This window comes from Dermochelys coriacea, chromosome 7 (assembly GCF_009764565.3).
Source record: "Dermochelys coriacea isolate rDerCor1 chromosome 7, rDerCor1.pri.v4, whole genome shotgun sequence".
Classification (NCBI taxonomy): Eukaryota; Metazoa; Chordata; order Testudines; family Dermochelyidae; genus Dermochelys; species Dermochelys coriacea.
The window spans coordinates 40,828,734-40,848,317 of record NC_050074.1 but is presented as its reverse complement, the minus strand read 5'-3'; the positions used below and the strand labels follow the sequence as shown (position 1 = coordinate 40,848,317).

At 39.3% G+C, this 19,584-nt stretch overlaps 1 protein-coding gene across 1 annotated transcript in view; it reads left to right on the top strand.

The window, feature by feature from the left end:
* Positions 1-19,584, top strand: part of ATP2B2 (ATPase plasma membrane Ca2+ transporting 2) — a 757,867-nt gene that overhangs the window by 171,100 nt on the left and 567,183 nt on the right. The window contains exon 2 of the mRNA XM_038410886.2: positions 12,814-12,857. The gene's annotated coding sequence lies outside the window, so the exon portion shown is untranslated. The remainder of the gene's footprint in view (positions 1-12,813; positions 12,858-19,584) is intronic.

Below are 19,584 nucleotides of genomic sequence, written 5' to 3'. Positions count from 1 at the left end.
TTGGGTTGCAGCCCAAGCCCAAACATCTACACTGCAATTAAACAGACCCTTAGCTCGAACCTGGGAACCTAAGCTGGCACAGGCCAGCTGGCACAGGCCAGCCACGACTTTTAATTGCAGTGTGGACATACTCTAAAGGCCCCAACTAAGGATCAGAGCTGCATTGTGTTAAACATGGTACACACATGTAATAAAGAAATAGTTACTGGCCCAAAGAGCTTTACAATCTAAGACAAACTAGACTGGATCATCAACCTACTGGACTTTATATTGTACTGTTGTCACCTGCCAACTTATGACAGGCTTTGGCTTTGAACAATCATCAGCGCACACACACTCTGTAATTACTTCTTGTATCATCATAACCAGGCATCTGGAACAAAAGTTTTGTAGTTTAAAAACAGGAATGTTGTCACTGACTAAATGAAAAACCAGGACATTTCAAATGTCCTAAAAGTAGTTCTCAAGATACCATATAAACAAGTCAGGACTGCCCAGTAGGACTAGGACGTGCGGTTTCTATACACTTAATGCTGATTCTTATCTAAACAATGTGAAATAACAGTTTTATGATTACCCATTGACTATCATTCCAAAAGTTACCAATACAACTTACTACCCTATATACAGAGCACTAGTGATAGAAGGTAACTTCTATGGCAGAAAGTAGTAGTTACCCAATGATCTTCAACATCTAAGTAGAGCAGGCAGAACTTCTGTTTTTATTCTCTCATCTCTGCTTATGTTTGTTAAATAAAATGTCAAAACAAACCCACCAAGTTAGTCACAATAGGGACACTCTTCCGCAAACTCATTGTCTGGAGAACGAAAAGATCAGTAAAATACCATGAGCCCCCATTAGGATGTCAAACTCATCTGTTTTTTCTCAGCCATTGCAAGCAACTGAATGACTGCACCAATAGTTCACCTCAAGTTTCAGGTGAGTCATCCTATGTCTGAAAACAGGTTGAACAATGACTCTGCCACAGGTAATCTAAAACTGTTGCATTAACAACTGCCAGGATCTCAAAGAAAACAAGTGGTTAATGTCTGTCCTTCGTTAGATGCACTGGTGTCTGAAAAAGTCCTAAAACCAATTGTACGTATGTCTGCCCATACCACAGTGGAACTTGCAGTTTTGAGGCCAACAGATTCTGAAATACAGACGTTAAAGGAGCAGAATAATAGAAAGTCTTCCATAGTCTCCTCTGATACAGTGCAGTCTTCCTGGAGGCAGCCTTTAACCTACAAGGGAAGCACTTAGTAGATATCTCTGACATACAATTTACCATGAAATATCCTCCACTGTATATTGAAGGGAACTCTGCCTCAGTGGGTGTCATAAAATATAAAGGGAAGGGTAAACACCTTTAAAATCCCTCCTGGCCAGAGGAAAAACCCTTTCACCTGTAAAGGGTTAAGAAGCTAGGATAACCTTGCTGGCACCTGACCAAAATGACCAATGAGGAGAAAAGATACTTTCAAAGCTGGTGGGGGGGAGGGGTAGAAACAAAGGTTCTCTCGGTCTGTGTGATGCTTTTGCCGGGAACAGAAAAGTAATGGAGTCTTAGAACTTAGTAAGTAATTTAGCGAGATATGCATTAGATTCTGTTTTGTTTAAATGGCTGATAAAATAAGCTGTTCTGAATGGAATGTATATTTCTGTTTTTGTGTCTTTTTATAACTTAACGTTTTGCCTAGAGGGATTCTCTATGTTTTGAATTTGATTACCCTGTAAGGTATTTACCATCCTGATTTTACAGAGGTGATTGTTTTACTTTTTCTTCAATTAAAATTCTTCTTTTAAGAACCTGATTGCTTTTTCATTATTCTTAAGATCCAAGGGTTTGGGTCTGTGTTCACCTATGCAAATTGGTGAGGATTTTTATCAAGCCTTCCCCAGGAAAGGAGATGTCGGGTTTGGGGAGGATTTTGGGAGAAAGATGTTTCCAAGTGGGCTCTTTCCCTGTTATATATTTGTTAGATGCTTGGTGATGGCAGCAATAAAGTCCAAGGGCAAAAGGTAAAATAGTTTGTACCTTGGGGAAGTTTTAACCTAAGCTGGTAAAAATAAGCTTAATGGGTTTTCATGCAAGTCCCCACATCTGTACCCTAGAGTTCAGAGTGGGGAAGGAACCTTGACAGTGGGGCACTGTTATACCTTTTGAAATAACAATCTTCTGGACAATTCGTTACTGGGAAATGGTGTTCTGAAAAATATTTCTGAAAGACCTTGTGATATAGCATTGTCCTAAACTCTGAGCCAACATACTCTAACCCTCCTGACCCGTGGCTTGAGCATCATATAGCCAGTGCAGTACTTGCAACCCTTTTTGTCCTTAAGAACAAGATGAGGAGCCTGGAATTTGATCCTGGATCTCATCCTTGTCTCTAATGATGCCTAAACACTAAGGTTATACGCATAAGTTTTCCTCCTTGAAAGTCCATAGTGGCTTGGGGGTTGGGGCATTTCAGCCAGACTGTGTTGTCATGCTGATCATTTCCCCCCCTGCATGTACTGTGCTTTCTCAACAGTGCCAGCTCCTATTTTTGGGTCTATCTCCTCTAAGACACAACTGTTCTTCAAAACAACCCCCTTGACTGATCTAACAGAACAAGGAAACTTGGCACTCACAACTTTTCCAATTTGTCACCCGATGAGAGATGAGAGTAGATGTACCATAGCCACTGAGAGACTGTGCAGGCTGTCTTTTTAACATATTGCGCTAAGACAAAGGCATTCAGTTTTATTTTGTAATACTGTAATTACTAGTACTGAAATCCTGGTTTATCAGAAGGATGAGATGGATTTCAAATTGCAGATAAACTATAATAATCTTTATGTAAATTAAAGCAAATATTAAAAGAGCATTAAAGGTTTATACCCTTATAAAATATAAACAATAAAACCACCTCAAAAAGTACAATTTCTCTCTTTCTGGCAGTCGGCCTCCAAGCATCAGTGTTGGTTGCCTTGCATAATGCATTCCCTGGCCTCCAGCTTTCATTACTTCACCACCAGCTTGAATGGGAGAATGCATAGTTTCTGTGGGATTGCTGATATTGCTACTTTTTGAAGTGGCTGGCAGCTCTGAGGTTGAATAATCTGCTTCAGAGACCTTTTGTTTTGCTCTGCCACTCACCTGGTCTCAAGTTTGATCCATTCAGTGAGCAATAGTTGGTTCCAAACTTAGTTCTCTCACAGGATCATTCAAAATATGGTAATTCAGCTAACAGCTTGAATCAATTGCTAGCCTGTTCTATTAAAGTTATTTCCCTACCCATCATCTGTAGAATTTGCGGATGATAGTGCAATTTGTATAAGAATGGTGTCACAGTTACAGGGTGGGACTGCATCTTAAGTCCCTTACAAGTTACTCTTGGAGGAATTCTACACCTAAAAATTCTGTACATAATATTTGAAAATTCTGCTTATTTTATTTGTCAAAATAACATAATCATACCAATTTCAATAATTTTGGTAATTTATTTCAAAATACTTGTCAACATGTCTGTAACAAAAAAGATTCTGGAAATGTTTTTTGACAAATAGATTCCTTATTAGGCCTATTAATATAAAACTTTTGGTGGTAATTTATTTAAACTACAATACAGAAACCTATTTCTCGCATTACTCAGAAACCATGCAAAGGCTTGGGGGAGTTGGGTAACAGGAGTTGAGGGAGAGAGAAGTAATTTCTGGGAAGGAGCCTGGGAGTGAACCTGCAGGGTTGTTGGGTAGAGGTGGGAGAAGTATGGAACAGGGTTCTTTTGGGGAGGGAGGGATTGTTAGGGAGTTGGGGAGTCTCCCTTATACAGACCCTGGCTGACCACAGCCTCCCCCATTTAGTCAGTCACATCTGCCCTTGTGTCTACACCCCTCACTCCCCAATCAGTCAGGCATATCTGCCCTGTTCCCATCTGGCCTTGCTCCCCCACTCCCATTCAGCCACTGGCTCAATGTTGTGAACCTCCCCTGCAGCCCTATGTACCTTGCCCTGTCTATTGTCCTCCCCCCCCGCATATCCCATGCTGCCTCATCTGGCTCTGTGGGCAGGGCACTGTGAGGAAGTCAGTGTGACGTTGCACCCCATAATGCTTTAAGAGACTATGCTTATTAATGTATATATGACATAACTGGAATTGTTTTATGCTACCTATGTCATGTAACATATCTCTGTAAAGGTTATGATCTACTGAATATATTCATCCTATTTGTATGCATGTGTCATTTTTGTACTCAAAGTTATGAATACTGGCTGTATACTTGCTTGATTTTAAGTAGTCTTCATAAAGCATTTGGTAAGCTTCTTGAGAAAGGAATGTGCAAATTAAGTGCCCAATCAAGAAACACCTGACAAACAATGGATCTTGGAAGATTCCAATCCACATAAGAAGTCTTCCTGGAGACATTCAAGATAGCATGTGGGCAATGGCTGCTGCCTGTAAAAACTGAGTCATGCATGGACATGTGACTCCAAAACTCCATCTTGGAGCTGGACTTTGCATAGGAGAGAGGAGGGGGTCTCCACCTACAAGAGAGAGTCTATTTAAGCTCCTGAGAGACCCCTCCGTTTGTCTTCAGCTGGCTCAAGAGAGAGCCTCTCCACCCCAAGGGATACCTGAAAGAAACTAGGACAAAGGACAGTAACTACAGGAGGTGTGAGTGATTGTTGGACCCAGACTAGAAGGAGCCTAGTCTGTAAAAGAAACTTACCAGAACATCTCTGAGGGAGAGGTTACATCTGTAATCACTTACTTACTGTGTTAGGCATAGGCTTGCGTGTTTTATTTTATTTTGTTTGGTAATTCACTTTGTTCTGTCTGTTTCTACTTGGAACCACTTAAATCCTATTTTTTGTATTTAATAAAATCACTTTTACTTATTAATTAACCCAGAGTATGTATTGATACCTGGAGGGGGGGGCAGCTGTGCATATCTCTCTATCAGTGTTATAGAGGGTGGAGAATTTATGAGTTTATCCTGTATAAACTTTATACAGGGTAAAACAGATTTATTTGGGGTTTCGACTCTATTGGGAGTTGGGCATCTGAGTGCTGGAGACAGGAACACTTCTTAAGTTGTTTTCGGTTAAGCCTGTAGTTTGTGGGGGACGTTGTTCAGACCTGGGCCTGGGTTTGCAGCAGGCTAGCGTGTCTGGCTCAAACAGGCAGGGCACTGAAATCCCAAGCTCGCAAGAAAGCAGGGGCAGAAGTAATCTCAGCACATCAATTGGCAAATTCCCAAGGGCTTTTCTGTGATCCAACCCATCACAGGCAGCCTCTACCTCCTTCCTCTCTACAGTTATCTGCTTTGGCCCATGAGCCAGCTGCCCTTCCAGCACCACATCAGCCCTGGTGGGTGAAAGGTGTAACTGCAGCTTCCCTTTGCCTCCCTATCAGAATCAATTGGGGGGGGGAATCTGCGGGGGATGAGAATTATGCACTTGTGCAGTGTGGCAGAATACCCCCAGGAATATCTACTTCATCCTCTTAGGTGACAGGCTTGGCTTCCTGCACCTCACTATGGATGGAAACGTGACATGACCATTCTGGGACAGGGTCTCTGGGTGTCAGCCCTTCTGTGTCCCAATTGTCTTAATTAGATCCAATTTTACTTGGCACTTTGCAAGCCTTTTCATTTTGGGGACCTGTGATCAGTGAGTTGACTTAAAGCAGCTCAAAAACATCATCTTCAAAACCAACTATTATTTACCAAGGAGCAAAAAAGGTAAAACAATAAAAGGCCTTTGTGCTGGATTCTGACATGCATCTTAATCTTTCCTTGCCAGTTTTTGGTAAATTGCTGTCAGCCCAGTTAACCCTCATCTATGGTTAGGAGGGAACAGACTGTCCTGCTCCTGTCTCTTTGTATTCCCTAGCCAGTGTGACCATTTCCTCTGATGTTTTCTGGACAGCTTCTGATCACTCACTCAACCTTCACCTTTTCTAGGCTTCGGGGCCCCCTAGTCTTGCCTTTGATCTCTATATTCTCAACCTTGGCAAAACATCTATGTACCCAGGAGTGGCCTCTTCATGACTATCAATCTGGCTATTCGAAAAAGAAAAGGAGTACTTGTGGCACCTTAGAGACTAACAAATTTATTAGAGTGTAAGCTTTCGTGAGCTACAGCTCACTTCATCGGATGCATTTGGTGGAAAAAACAGAGGGGAGATTGATATACACACAGAGAGAACATGAAACAATGGGTTTATCATACACACTGTAAGGAGAGTGATCACTTAAGATAAGCCATCACCAGCAGCAGGGGGGGGGAAGGAGGAAAACCTTTCATGGTGACAAGCAAGGTAGGCTATTTCCAGCAGTTAACAAGAATATCTGAGGAACAGTGGGGGGTGGGGTGGGATGGGGGGGAGAAATAACATGGGGAAATAGTTTTACTTTGTGTAATGACTCATCCATTCCCAGTCTCTATTCAAGCCTAAGTTAATTGTATCCAGTTTGCAAATTAATTCCAATTCAGCAGTCTCTTGTTGGAGTCTGTTTTTGAAGCTTTTTTGTTGAAGGATAGCCACTCTTAGGTCTGTAATCGAGTGACCAGAGAGATTGAAGTGTTCTCCAACTGGTTTTTGAATGTTATAATTCTTGACATCTGATTTGTGTCCATTCATTCTTTTACGTAGAGACTATCCAGTTTGGCCAATGTACATGGCAGAGGGGCATTGCTGGCACATGATGGCATATATCACATTGGTAGATGCGCAGGTGAACGAGCCTCTGATAGTGTGGCTGATGTGATTAGGCCCTATGATGGTGTCCCCTGAATAGATATGTGGACAGAGTTGGCAACGGGCTTTGTTGCAAGGATAGGTTCCTGGGTTAGTGGTTCTGTTGTGTGTTGTGTGGTTGCTGGTGAGTATTTGCTTCAGATTGGGGGGCTGTCTGTAAGCAAGGACTGGCCTGTCTCCCAAGATCTGAGAGTGATGGGTCGTCCTTCAGGATAGGTTGTAGATCCTTGATGATGCGTTGGAGAGGTTTTAGTTGGTGGCTGATGGTGATGGCTAGTGGCGTTCTGTTATTTTCTTTGTTGGGCCTGTCCTGTAGTAGGTGACTTCTGTGTACTCTTCTGGCTCTGTCAATCTGTTTCTTCACTTCAGCAGGTGGGTATTGTAGTTGTAGGAATGCATGATAGAGATCTTGTAGGTGTTTGTCTCTGCCTGAGTGGTTGGAGCAAATGCGGTTATATCGTAGAGCTTGGCTGTAGACAATGGATCGTGTGGTATGATCTGGATGAAAGCTAGAGGCATGTAGGTAGGAATAGCGGTCAGTAGGTTTCCGATATAGGGTGGTGTTTATGTGACCATCGCTTATTAGCACCGTAGTGTCCAGGAAGTGGATCTCGTGTGTGGACTGGTCCAGGCTGAGGTTGATGGTGGGATGGAAATTGTTGAAATCATGGTGGAATTCCTCAAGGGCTTCTTTTCCATGGGTCCAGATGATGAAGATGTCATCAATGTAGCGCAAGTAGACTAGGGGCATTAGAAGACGAGACAAATCTGGCTATTGTGTTTGTTAGGATGTTATTTATCTAGGCCATTGTTTTACCTTTCCTGCTTCATTCCCCTAGTAACCCCTCTTGATTTAATTCCCTTTTAATAATTTAATTTAATAACCCTTCAGAACAAACACACAGGCATCCACCATATTCATACAAGTAATACAGGTATTTCCCAGTTCATCTCAAGGGACAAAGTTTAACCTTGGATGCAAGTGAATATTTCCCATTAGCTAAATTAGGCCTCATGTCACTGAAGGTAGAAACTGGCTCACAGTGTCTCTTTCCTCCCAAAGTAAGCTTCTAATTGTTCTGACCTCTCTCCTTGCTTCATCTCCTTCCACTCCCTGTCCCACTTTGACAACCTTTTGATAATGAAAACATTACATTTGATTCCAAATCTGCAGGATTTGACAAAAAGAATTTTCAACAAATTGAATTTTTGTTTTATCTTTAAAAATTGGCTTTATTTATTATACAGCATCAAGAGTGTGCTAAGCAATTTACAGATAGTATGAAGAGAAGGTCATAAAGTAGTCTAGAGAGAGAATAACTGACTAGAATATCTTTATATGCTGAAAAATGGTAATTTCTTCTACTGTCTGGTATTTAAGGTCTGGCTAAGAGCTGATATCAAATTTTGACTGAATGTTCGTGTTTAGCATGAAGGTTGAACAATGTAGTCAGCATATTTTGATAATGATTGTTTTGTGAACTACAGGCATGTTCATACTTGGACAAAAAGTTGTGTAACTAGAAGACAATCAAATAAAGAAAATAATGGAAAATCCTGGCTATCGGATGCCAGGTTGTGCATATTGAGTAGTGGAAAATACTACAAGTGGAAAGAGCTCTGTCTAGGTGTTGGAATAACTGTTGTTTGAAGCACACGACTAGGACATTTTAAACAGTTATTAAAGAATATTGCCAGATCGTATCACTGAAGTCATCATATAAATCAATGATTCTGGCACAGCTTATCTGAGTGAGGTATTGTTACTAAAAATACACCTACTGAGTGACATTAATAAAATGCAGTTGGTTAGTGGACAGAAGCATACAATTCTAGCAGTGGGAAGTGTTTTCCAAGATGCAATGCAAAAATATATCAAGGTCTAACTGCAATATTAACTGACTTAAAGTTAATGATGTTTACTTAAGAGAGCATTTTCAAGCAAAGATTGTTAATACATAATATTTTAATGGCGTACTTTTTATTTTATTGTTTAACATTCACAAATGTGGGAAAATATAGGCTGCATAGTATCCTAATTACTGCCAGGCAGTCAAAATATTATGTTAGTTTAGTTGTGATCAGGGTTAGTGTGGTTTGGTACAGTGGAAGAATATGCACAATGCAGTAGATATAGGAAAGCACTAATATATATATTTCATCATGTGCAGAAATTACGTGTTTCTATTGGTACAAAATAACTCTAAAGCTGGAGTAACCAACGCTTGAGGATGCCCCAGGTTAATTCATGTGACACAGAACCATCATAGTGTCCTCTACATCATCCTCTTCCCCTGCAGACATTACAAAGGGGTGTCACAACATGCCAATGCTGCCTGCTCACTGTACCTGCCCTTTTGAATCCGTTGGCGGCTGGTGTAAATTATAAGCACTTCTGTCTGCCTTTACACTTTGGAACCAGCCTGCTGCCCAGACAGCTCAAGGTAAGGGGCAGAGAGGTGAAAGCAAAAGGCATGTGTACCTCTTCCCCTCCTACACTGTTCTGGGCACTCCTTGGCCAAAGCTGAGCATCAGAGCACAGATGAAAAAGGGGCATAGTATCAATGTCAGCCATCCTTTTAACTTAATCATTTTTTCATGTCTTCATGTTCCATTCAAAAATCTTCCCTCTCCTCCTGAAAGTAGACAATTTGTATGCTGAAGCATCTGTCTTCAGAATCTAAGCTTCATATTGCATGGCTCTGCCTGATTTTTAGGGTCGTGAATAGATGAGGATTCAAATCAACATCTTTAGAGTTCAGTCTTCAGTTCTTATATCAAACTTTGACTCAGGGAGATGTAAATCCCTTCCCTCATCAAAAATATTCTTAAAATCAATACCCTTTGTTCTCCATAGCAAGCTATTAGATCACCATTATGTATATAATTAATCATGTTTTTTGCCAAATGCTGTTAGCATTTACAGGCATTCTGAACTTCTGTTTCAATAAAAAGAAAAGGAGTACTTGTGGCACCTTAGAGACTAACAAATTTATTAGAGCATAAGCTTTCGTGAGCTACAGCTCACTTCATCGGATGCATGAAGCTGTAGCTCACGAAAGCTTATGCTCTAATAAATTTGTTAGTCTCTAAGGTGCCACAAGTACTCCTTTCTTTTTGCGAATACAGACTAACACGGCTGCTACTCTGAAACCTGTTTCAATAAAGGTTTAAACAATTTAAGGGAACAACTGAAGCTCGACGATTGTGATAGAAAAACTAGTTTCATAGAAAATTTTCTATCGTGAGTGATTAGGTTTCTTAGATCAATCCCTTTTATAGGGAATTTTATAGCAATATGTAATAATTCTAACAACTGTAATTTTTCAGAACACTAGAAATAGCAGATGGCAGCCTGAAGACTTACTGAACTGTTAGTCTTGGCTAATCCTTTGAACAAAAGTAACATGTTTTAAAACTAACACTGATAATTTTGTGAGGTGTAGCTTTACAAGCATGGGCTGCGGTCTCATCAGATCTCTCAATTTTTAGTAGTATTGGGTCTTTATAGAATCAAAGCAATTAGATGAAAGAGTATGTAGGTATTTATCTGGTCCTTATCACTAGTATTTGAGCACCTGTCCAGCATTTTTTGGACTTATATTAGGTTTGTCAATTTAATTGCAGTTAACTCAAGTGATTAACTCACAAAATTAATCAAATTAAAAAAAGTAATCACAATTAATTGTAGTTTTAATCACACTGTTAAACAATAGAATACCAATTGACATGTATTAAATAACAGTGATATTAATTGCAATTAATTTTTTAATCACTTGGCAGCCCTAATTTATACACACAACCAGTGGCAGATTAGCCACTGAGCCAGTGGGGCCCCTACCAGGGGGCCCTGGAGAAATGGGTGCCCCACATCCTGACCCAGCTCCCTGGCAGAAGTGGCCAGGCCGGGGGGGGCGGGGTAAGCCCTCTGTGCCCTGACCCCATTTCCCTGGCAGGAGTGCCAGGGGGTGGACTGCAGCGGAAGGGGAGGGGGGGGCCTCCACTTGCTCTGGCACAGGGCAAGTATTTTACAGATGGAGAACTGACACAGAGATTAAGTGGTTTACACAAAATCACACAGAAAATCTATGATAGTCCGCAAATACACCCACATGTCCCTATCCTATGACTTGACCACAAGACAATCCTTCCTCTCTTAGATAAGGACAAGCACTTTGTTTTCACATTCTGTAAAGTGGTAATCAGAATTGTGGTATTATATAATATAATCATCAGTCCATCTCCCTGAAAGCTGAGGGTTTTTCACTGTAGTATATTTTCTAGGATTTTGTCCAGTCAAACTTTAAGAGACAAATATGATGGTGGTTCCGTATATTGCTTTTGGGAGTTCATTCCACAGAATAATACATCTCAGTGTTTGAGAACTTTGATATTCAGTCAATTTTTTCCTAGTTTCCTCCATCCATCACACTAACTTCCTTTCCTTCCTTGGTGTTAAAACCCTTCACATATTTGTAGACCAATGTCATATCTGTGAATGACTAATTGCTTAGCCACAGTATATATTTAAATTGTTAATCCTTCCTTGTAAATCAGTTCTCCCAGCACTATTATTGATTTTGGTCTTCTCAGAATCTACTTGTAACTTGCCTATTTGTCTGTAATGTGTTGCCTAGAATAGAATGCAGTATTCCAGGTATTGGTTGCATTGAAGTTATGGAGAGAATAATTGTATTATCTCTGTAATTTCTATGCAGCGCAAAATTGCATAGCTTTTTGTTTCCAGTCATACCTATATCCCTCTGGGATGGGAAACTTCCAAGGGAAAGACAGGAAGTGGTGTTGAAGATTCAATGTTGGCATCTTTACTACTTAGTCACTAGTGAAACTATACCCTGACAAGGCATTAGGAACTTGGAAAACCTGTACTGCTGGCAATGCCCTCTTTCGGATGGGATGTAAAATAGAGATCCTGACCACTTGTGGTAATTAGATCCCATGCCACTTCCAGGAAGTGTGATAGCCTTGGTCTTGAAACCAAATTCTAATTTAGCTAATTACATTTTGTCTTCCTAAATTAACCCTGATGTTTAAATTGGATATGTTAGTTTTTAATTCCTGGCCTAAACAGATGTGCAGGGTTCAAACAGTGAATAGTAAATAGTAGATTACACCCAAGAAGGGTTTGCATTTTGGTTGTAAATAAAGTAATTAATCAATTTTGTAAACCTTCTTTATATTTCTGAAGTGCTTTTGGACTGTAGGAGAGAAGTTGGTATTGAAGTTATTTTATTCATTATGCCAAGATTTCTGAGATTGTCAGATGGCTGTCATTGGTATGTAGCAGTGCATAAACTTGTACCAAAATATTCAGAATGGCTAATGTTAAGATGTTAGGTTTAATAAGACCGTTTATGATATTCAAATGTTATCTTGACAAATATTAATATGAATTTTGTCCTCATTTATTTAAAATACTTACTCACCTCCAAGAGGTGTTGAAATAGATACTTACTAAAGATTTTGTGAATTCAAAGTGTCAAATCTGGAAACTGTTTATCTTTGTGATTTCTCTTGATAGCAATTCTTAGAAGAGCTCTTTTTTCATCTTCTCCAAAAGCCATTGTGATCTGTTACTCTGAATAATGTCTATATTTATTTATTAGCTCTTTTTGATTCAGTATATTTGTTTCTGAGTAAAACTGAGTGTCTGCTTATTTCTAGGCTCATTTTAATGCTTTTAAATCTGCACTTTACCAGAGAGCAATTATGAATTACAACATATTTTTAACAAAATGGACCCACATTTCTAAATGTGTTGATTTTGGCAGTAGTTATAACTACATAGTTTTTCACACTACAGTTAAACTGAAATTAGTGTTAGTTTTTTTCAGACTCGCTTTCAGATTTGTGGAGTAGGAAAATAATAATAAAAACATGTTCTGTTTTATTCCATAGCTACTAGAATAATGAAAACCAAGTAAAGCTGGGCATTCTCAGATGGCTGGGCTGGATTTCCTTGGGTCTTAAATTCAATCTGCTCAGTCAATAATTTGCATCTCCAAAGATTAAGACTCGTTCTTCCATTTTTTTTTCATTTAGTGCCTGCACGCTGTTGCATGAGACCCAGACCAGGCATATTCAAGGTAAGTCTTTCATTTCCTTGGTTTTAGTTATTTGTGATACAATCATATGCGTTTGTTACACTGACACTGTTCTAGTTTGTCAGTGTATCATTTAAAACCACCCAGGAAACATGCTGAGAAATGCTTTTCCAGATTAATCCACCCAATTAAAGCCACGTTTCTAGTTTAGTACAGTAAAACCACTACAAATGTCCAATGTAGCATCACTTTTTGAATATCCTGTTGAGAATGGTTATCTGTTTGATACTGAGAGCAGAGGGTTTTTTTACCTTTTTTGGTCTCATTTTAATTTACATTTTTTTTAATGAAATGTGCTGGATTGCCAGCTTTGTGGACTGAAGCCTTTTTATTCAGGCAGCAAGCTTATGGGCAGTGGCATGCATGCACTTACTTGTTGGATCAGGGACCATCGCTTTTTTTTGTTTTTGTTTCCTCCCGCCCCACAGTGCCTATCAGAATAGGACCCTCATTCATGACTGGGGCCCCCATGTGGTTACTGTAATACCAGTAACAACAAGCACTGCAAGTTGCCCCACCAGTATGTCTCTATTTTTGCAGGGACCATCTGTAGAAGTCACGTGATTCTCTAGGTCAGTCTCCATGGCTGTTTAGTCCTTGGATCCTCTGATCAGAAAACCAACAAGGGGTTTAGTAAAGTAGAGGCTTGTCCAATAGAAATACTCGGAGACCATTAACTCATTTCTTACAGGCAACAAAACAAAAATTAAACTAACTACTTTTTCATCATCAACCTGGGCTTCATTGATAGTGAAAGGTTTTGTATCTCGGAACGAATCCGTGAGTCTGATTGTAACATACTGACATAATATTTACACTGTATGTCCTGTACATACAGTATATGCATATTGTTTTTTCTTGGCATATATGATGGGCAAAGGCACTTACTTATACATCCACAACTGTGAATTTCTCCCCTACCATCTCCTACTTTCTGTTATGAATAGATTAAATCCTTGGTGTCTCTCTCTCTCTCTTTTTTTGAACCCCTTGGTAATGAGTTCACTCTTGTCAGCCAGGGATAGTCACATAAACTATGTTAGTCAAAGACCTCTATCTCTTAGGCTCAGGAGCAGTAAACAGCTTTCCCTGGTTGATGGGATTAGAGTTGTCAGGGAAGAGTCTAAGGTTTTAGAACCATGATCTTTTAATCTTCTTTGGTTCACTTAAATTAACTCAACCACTGAAAATCCAAGCCCTCATTAGGCTGTCTAGGTAATCAGTGGGCATGTTCACTGAAGTTCCTTGATGCCATTTCCAAGTGCCACTTACTATATTAAAGATAGGAGAAAGTTCCACAGGCAAACCAAATTTCTCGGTTTCCCAGGTTTGTCTTTTGTATTTTTTTTCTAATTCTAGAAATGGTAGGCCTGTTTCAGATTATCTGAACAACCTGTATTCTTCTGTACCACAGATGATATTGGGAGGGGGTGGAAGGGACTCTTTCTTCTAAAATTCTGGCAAGGTGCACCTGGCTATTGGAAGCTGCATGAGTAATTCTTTATTATTCCACAATAGATGTAACTTATCTGACAAACACAATAAATGGATCTGTTAGTAATTTCAATTTTAAAATACTGAACATCCCCTCCAAATATGACTGACGGTACTGTTCATTTCAGACTCTATCCAATGCAAGCTTTATAGATTTTATTTAAAAAGGAGTCACTGGAATAGCAGAGCCATTGAATTTTTATGTCAACTGCTGAGGCTTGTCTGGAGCAGGCCCCAAGCGTGAAATTCCGTACTTGAAATAGTTTTGCACAGGGCACAATAAAATAGTTGCAATCTCCAAGTTTTCTTCACTTTATTAATGCAGATTATTATTATGGGTTCAGACAAGTGAGCTGATTCCTTTGTGTCATTATATCAGGGTTGGAGTACAAAACCAAATAAACTAGACTATTACTCTGAAACTAAAGGGATAATGCATTTCATGCTGCCAATTTGTCTGCAGTGGGTTTGAAAGGAAGAAAAATTATAATTAAAACAATAAATATTAGGAAAAAATACTTTATTGCTCAAAGGCATTTTCAGTCTTGAGAACTGGATTTCTGCACAGTCAGATCACAGTGACTATAACTACTTGCTTCACATTTCATTTAATAAAATAAGAAAGATACCCAATATCTAAGGCTTAGACCAGTTGAGCTGCTGGTATTCAACAACAGATAACTAAAACTAAGTGGCAAGTTTTAGCTGAGTGAGTGAGTGAGCCGGGACACAGATAGCTCAGTGGTTTGAGCATTGGCCTGCTAAACCCAGGATTATGAGTTCAATCCTTAAGGGGGCCATTTAGGAATTTGGGGCAAAAATTGGAGATTTGTCCTGCTTCGAGCAGGGGGTTAGAAGAGATGAAGAGATGACCTCCTCAGGTCCCTTCCAACCCTGATATTCTATGATACATTTACAGCACACTGCAACTTGCTCAGTGGATTCACAAGCCTGAATGTGTTGTTACATCAAATATAAGTTATTGGTGAATACAAACCTATACCTGTAAATATATAGATATTTTTTCATATCTTATTAAATAGGTCCAATATGTCTTTTAAAAAATAAATAACTTAATCTGTTGACATGGCTCTAAAAAGAATGAGAATATTAACTGGCATTTTGAAATTCTGATTTACTTTCAGATATTCATTGTTCTGCAAGCTGAGCCCAGCATCATTACTCACTTTTTGAAGTATGACTTATCTGATTAATGCGGTTTGGAGATTGCTATTATTTTGTGTCATTTGTCTCCTTTTTATCTTGTGTAATGCAATTTCAAAAAGAGAGACCCTTGAAGAGTTGACTGCAATTTATGTTACTGAGTTAGAGACACAATAAAACATAAGAGAGTGGAAGAGGGATACATTAAGTCTATCTACTGATATGATCCTGGGGATCATTGTCCTCATGACTTGCCTCTACACTAGAAATGCTTCATGTGGCCCAATGCATTTTTATAATTAACTTTTTCTGAAATATGTATGTGAATAGGAATTTTATAAAAAGAACAGGAGTACTTGTGGCACCTTAGAGACTAACAAATTTATTAGAGCATAAGCTTTTGTAGGCTACAGCCCACTTCGTCGGATGCATATAATGGAACATGTAGTAAGAAGATATATATCTATATATATATCTTGGAAGTTGCCATACAAACTGAAAGAGGCTAATTAATTAAGATGAGCTATTGTCAGCAGGAGAAAAAAAACTTTTGTAGTGATAATCAAGATGGCCCATTTAGACCATTGACAAGAAGGTGTGAGGATACTTAACACAGAGCAATAGATTCAATATGTGTAATGACCCAACCACTTCCAGTCTCTGTTCAAACCCAAGTTAATGGTATCTAGTTATCTATCTAGTTATCTAGATACCATTAACTTGGGTTTGAATAGAGACTGGGAGTGGCTGGGTCATTACACATATTAAATCTATTTCCCTATGTTAAGTATCCTCACACCTTCTTGTCCAGGGTCTAAATGGGCCATCCTGATTATCTCTACAAAAGTTTTTTTTCTCTAGCTGATAATAGCTCATCTTAATTAATTTGTATGGCAACTTCTACCTTCTCTGTATGTGTGTGTGTATATATATCTTCTGTGCATCTGATGAAGTGGGAATATCTTACAATATGTTCCATTCTATGCATCCGATGAAGTGGGCTGTAGCTCACGAAAGCTTATGCTCTAATAAATTTGTTAGTCTCTAAGATGCCACAAGCACTCCTGTTCTTTTTGTGGATACAGACTAACATGGCTGCTACTCTGAAACCTAAGAATTATATAGTTTTTCTAGAGACAGGGTTTTTCATGCAGGTCCAATGAAGCATACAAAATCAGACACATAGGGTAACTAATCTGATGTACCTTGACTTTTCAAATTCTCTCTTTGTATTATATTCGTCAAAGGAACACAACTGTATGAGTTCCATGTTTCTGCTTATAAGAGGCATTTCACAAACTGTGTGTGGCTTGATTTTGACTCAAAGATGACTGTCAACCATAATATGATGTTGCTGGTGTTACATTTAGTGTATTTTGTAAAGAGATTTGAATGCATGACAGAGGCAAAGACTCTGTTACTGGAGCTAGTGAAAGAGACAGTCAAAGGACATAACAGAGCATGACATATTCAAACAGATTTTGATATAAATTCCTGTATTTCATTATCTTATATTGCTGAAACGGATGAATGAGTTATTGGCCCATTGCAGAATTACTATAAATTTTTATTGCAAAAATGGCGACCTGTAAAAGTATTAAGTCAAAGATTCTGGGCCATAAGGTCCCCTGCCCCCTGCCTTGGCTTACAGAGTGCAGAGGGGACCTTAACATCCCAAACAGTGTAGAGCAGGGATGAGGGAGGTACACTGCTCTCCATCTGTTCATGTGGTGGGTACCATCCTTTCCCCAACAGCATAAATGTAATTTTCTCCTGTGGTTTCTATATACAATGCAATTGCACTCCACACAGCAGAGAGGTATGGGCCTGCAGTGTCAAGGGAAGAGCTGTTCCAAGCATCATGTTCCTTGTGATCTTCTGTTACATGGGAAATTGTATGGCTACATTCAGTTTAAAGACAGATTAACCTATTTGTAAAAACAAAAATATTCTCTCTATCTTAATGTATTTGTTTGGTAGTGTTCTGCTTTTTGAAAAGAATTGAGAGAACTCTGCCTTGTGCTTCAGCAAGAAGGGGAATATTCTATGATAATAATAATCCATATTTAATTAGACCCAAGATCCCAGTTAAAAATTCCTGAGATATTCACTGTCTACAAATGTTCTTGAGAAGTAAGTTTTGTGTGAATATGAACAAAGGAAAATTGTGAATACTTTGAAAATGAATTCCATTTCTATTCTAATGAATGTTCATAAATACATATTCCAGTATTATTCACCTGGACCCTTAGCCCGTAAATGGCCCAAATGTCACATTTTTTGGCTTTCTACGTGATAGGCTTTGTCCACATGAGTCTATAATATGTAAGAGGCCAAATCCCACTGCGGCTGCACTGAAGCAAGTCGCTAGTACAGGCAGGCAGAACTGTCAGAATGCATGATTTGCAGTAGTGCTGTATAACTTTTCTTGAAACTAGGGTTGACTGCTTGGTACATGTCTTGTAGCATAGTTGCCTGTCTACTCTAGAAGTTTGCATCAGCACAACTATACTGATGGCTGTGAATAGGGCAAGTTCCAGAATACACAAGACCTATTGGTGTATCTTTTCTGGTCTCCTATTCAGTTTTTTTCCTTGCTGAACTATAACACTGACTGATTTAATTCCCATAAAGTCTTTGATTATTGTTACTGTTCTGGGCTGAGGATAAAACTGTCTTTTCAATGTACTGCTCTCTACTGTATATAGTGCGCTGGCTGAACATGCAATGTAATTCAAACAATAACTTGACATTTATCAGTGTAAGTATTTAATAGGGAGCTGTTCAGAAATGTCATATTAAGACGTCATCACAATTAGTCATAGGGATGTTACAAAAATGACAGTTAACTAGTTTACTGTTAACTGACAGTAAAGAAGTTTGTCTAAAACTGCTAAGAGCCACCCTTAGCTGAACAATAGGACTCTTCTGCAATTGGCTACCTTGCAATAAAATATGAACATGGTTTTTAGCCATTAATAAAATACATATTTTTACAATGATAGTGTTTTATCAAACTGTAAAAAGCCTTCTAAACTTTGCATTCTGTAAGTAAGACTAATTGCATGCACTGGATAACTCAAATTCAGATGTGATGGGGTCCTATTGGATTTATTTTATATTTGTTTAGTTAGGACTAGATTTGGTAGTCTGCATCTGCCCAGAATAAAGGACAGCATGTTGTTGTGCTGACCCTGAAGCTGACTGGAGGGAAATGGAGTCTATGCTGGGTCTATACCCAGCACAACATATGCTCCTGATTGTGCTGGGTAGCTCTGTTGCCAGGCTCTCTCTGTTGGTGTTTGTGGGTGTGTGCTCGGGCTCCCAACCCCTTAGAGATACTGTGGAGTCTGCTGCCCTTTTAGTGCTGAAAGTGATGCACAGGAGTATTGTGCTATTGTGCAGTGCAGGTCATAATCTGGCTCTTGGTATAAGGAAGCCACACAGGCACCAAAAAGGCAATCTGCACAGTTACCAAAAGGAGTGTATCACTGTTGTTTGTATAGAGACATTCTGCAATGATATCATTTGTTAAAACCTTTTCAGGCTCAAGGCCAGAGTTCTTACTTGCGATTAACTTAATTCCCCCTGACTGACTTAATTTTTTTCAAATAATAAAGATCTGTATGATGATAAATATGTTTATATATTTTAAGAAAAACAGAAATACTTCTGATTTTGCCATCAAGTTAACTTGCCTTTAACTTGTCTGTAGCAACTAGCAGCTGAGAGTGAGTGGAAGGGTACCCCTTACATCAATGATTTTCTTAGTTATATGCTAAGTTCTCCCCACTGAAGAAAAACTCTACAGTGGGCAGCCTGCTCATGTTTGCTTGCTTACCTGGGACCCATGAAGCCCAGCTCCAGTTTGAGGCTCCACCTCTGAGGTCCTAGTGGCAGACTCTTGGAGCATCTGATTGTCCCACTGTCCCCACTTAAGCCAGCTGTAGGAACAGGAAGCTATCTGAACAACTGGGCTGCATCTTGTTCTGGATTGTGTGCCTTGTGCTTCCTGCTCCCCAGGCTTTGATTTCCTGGCATCCTGACCTGG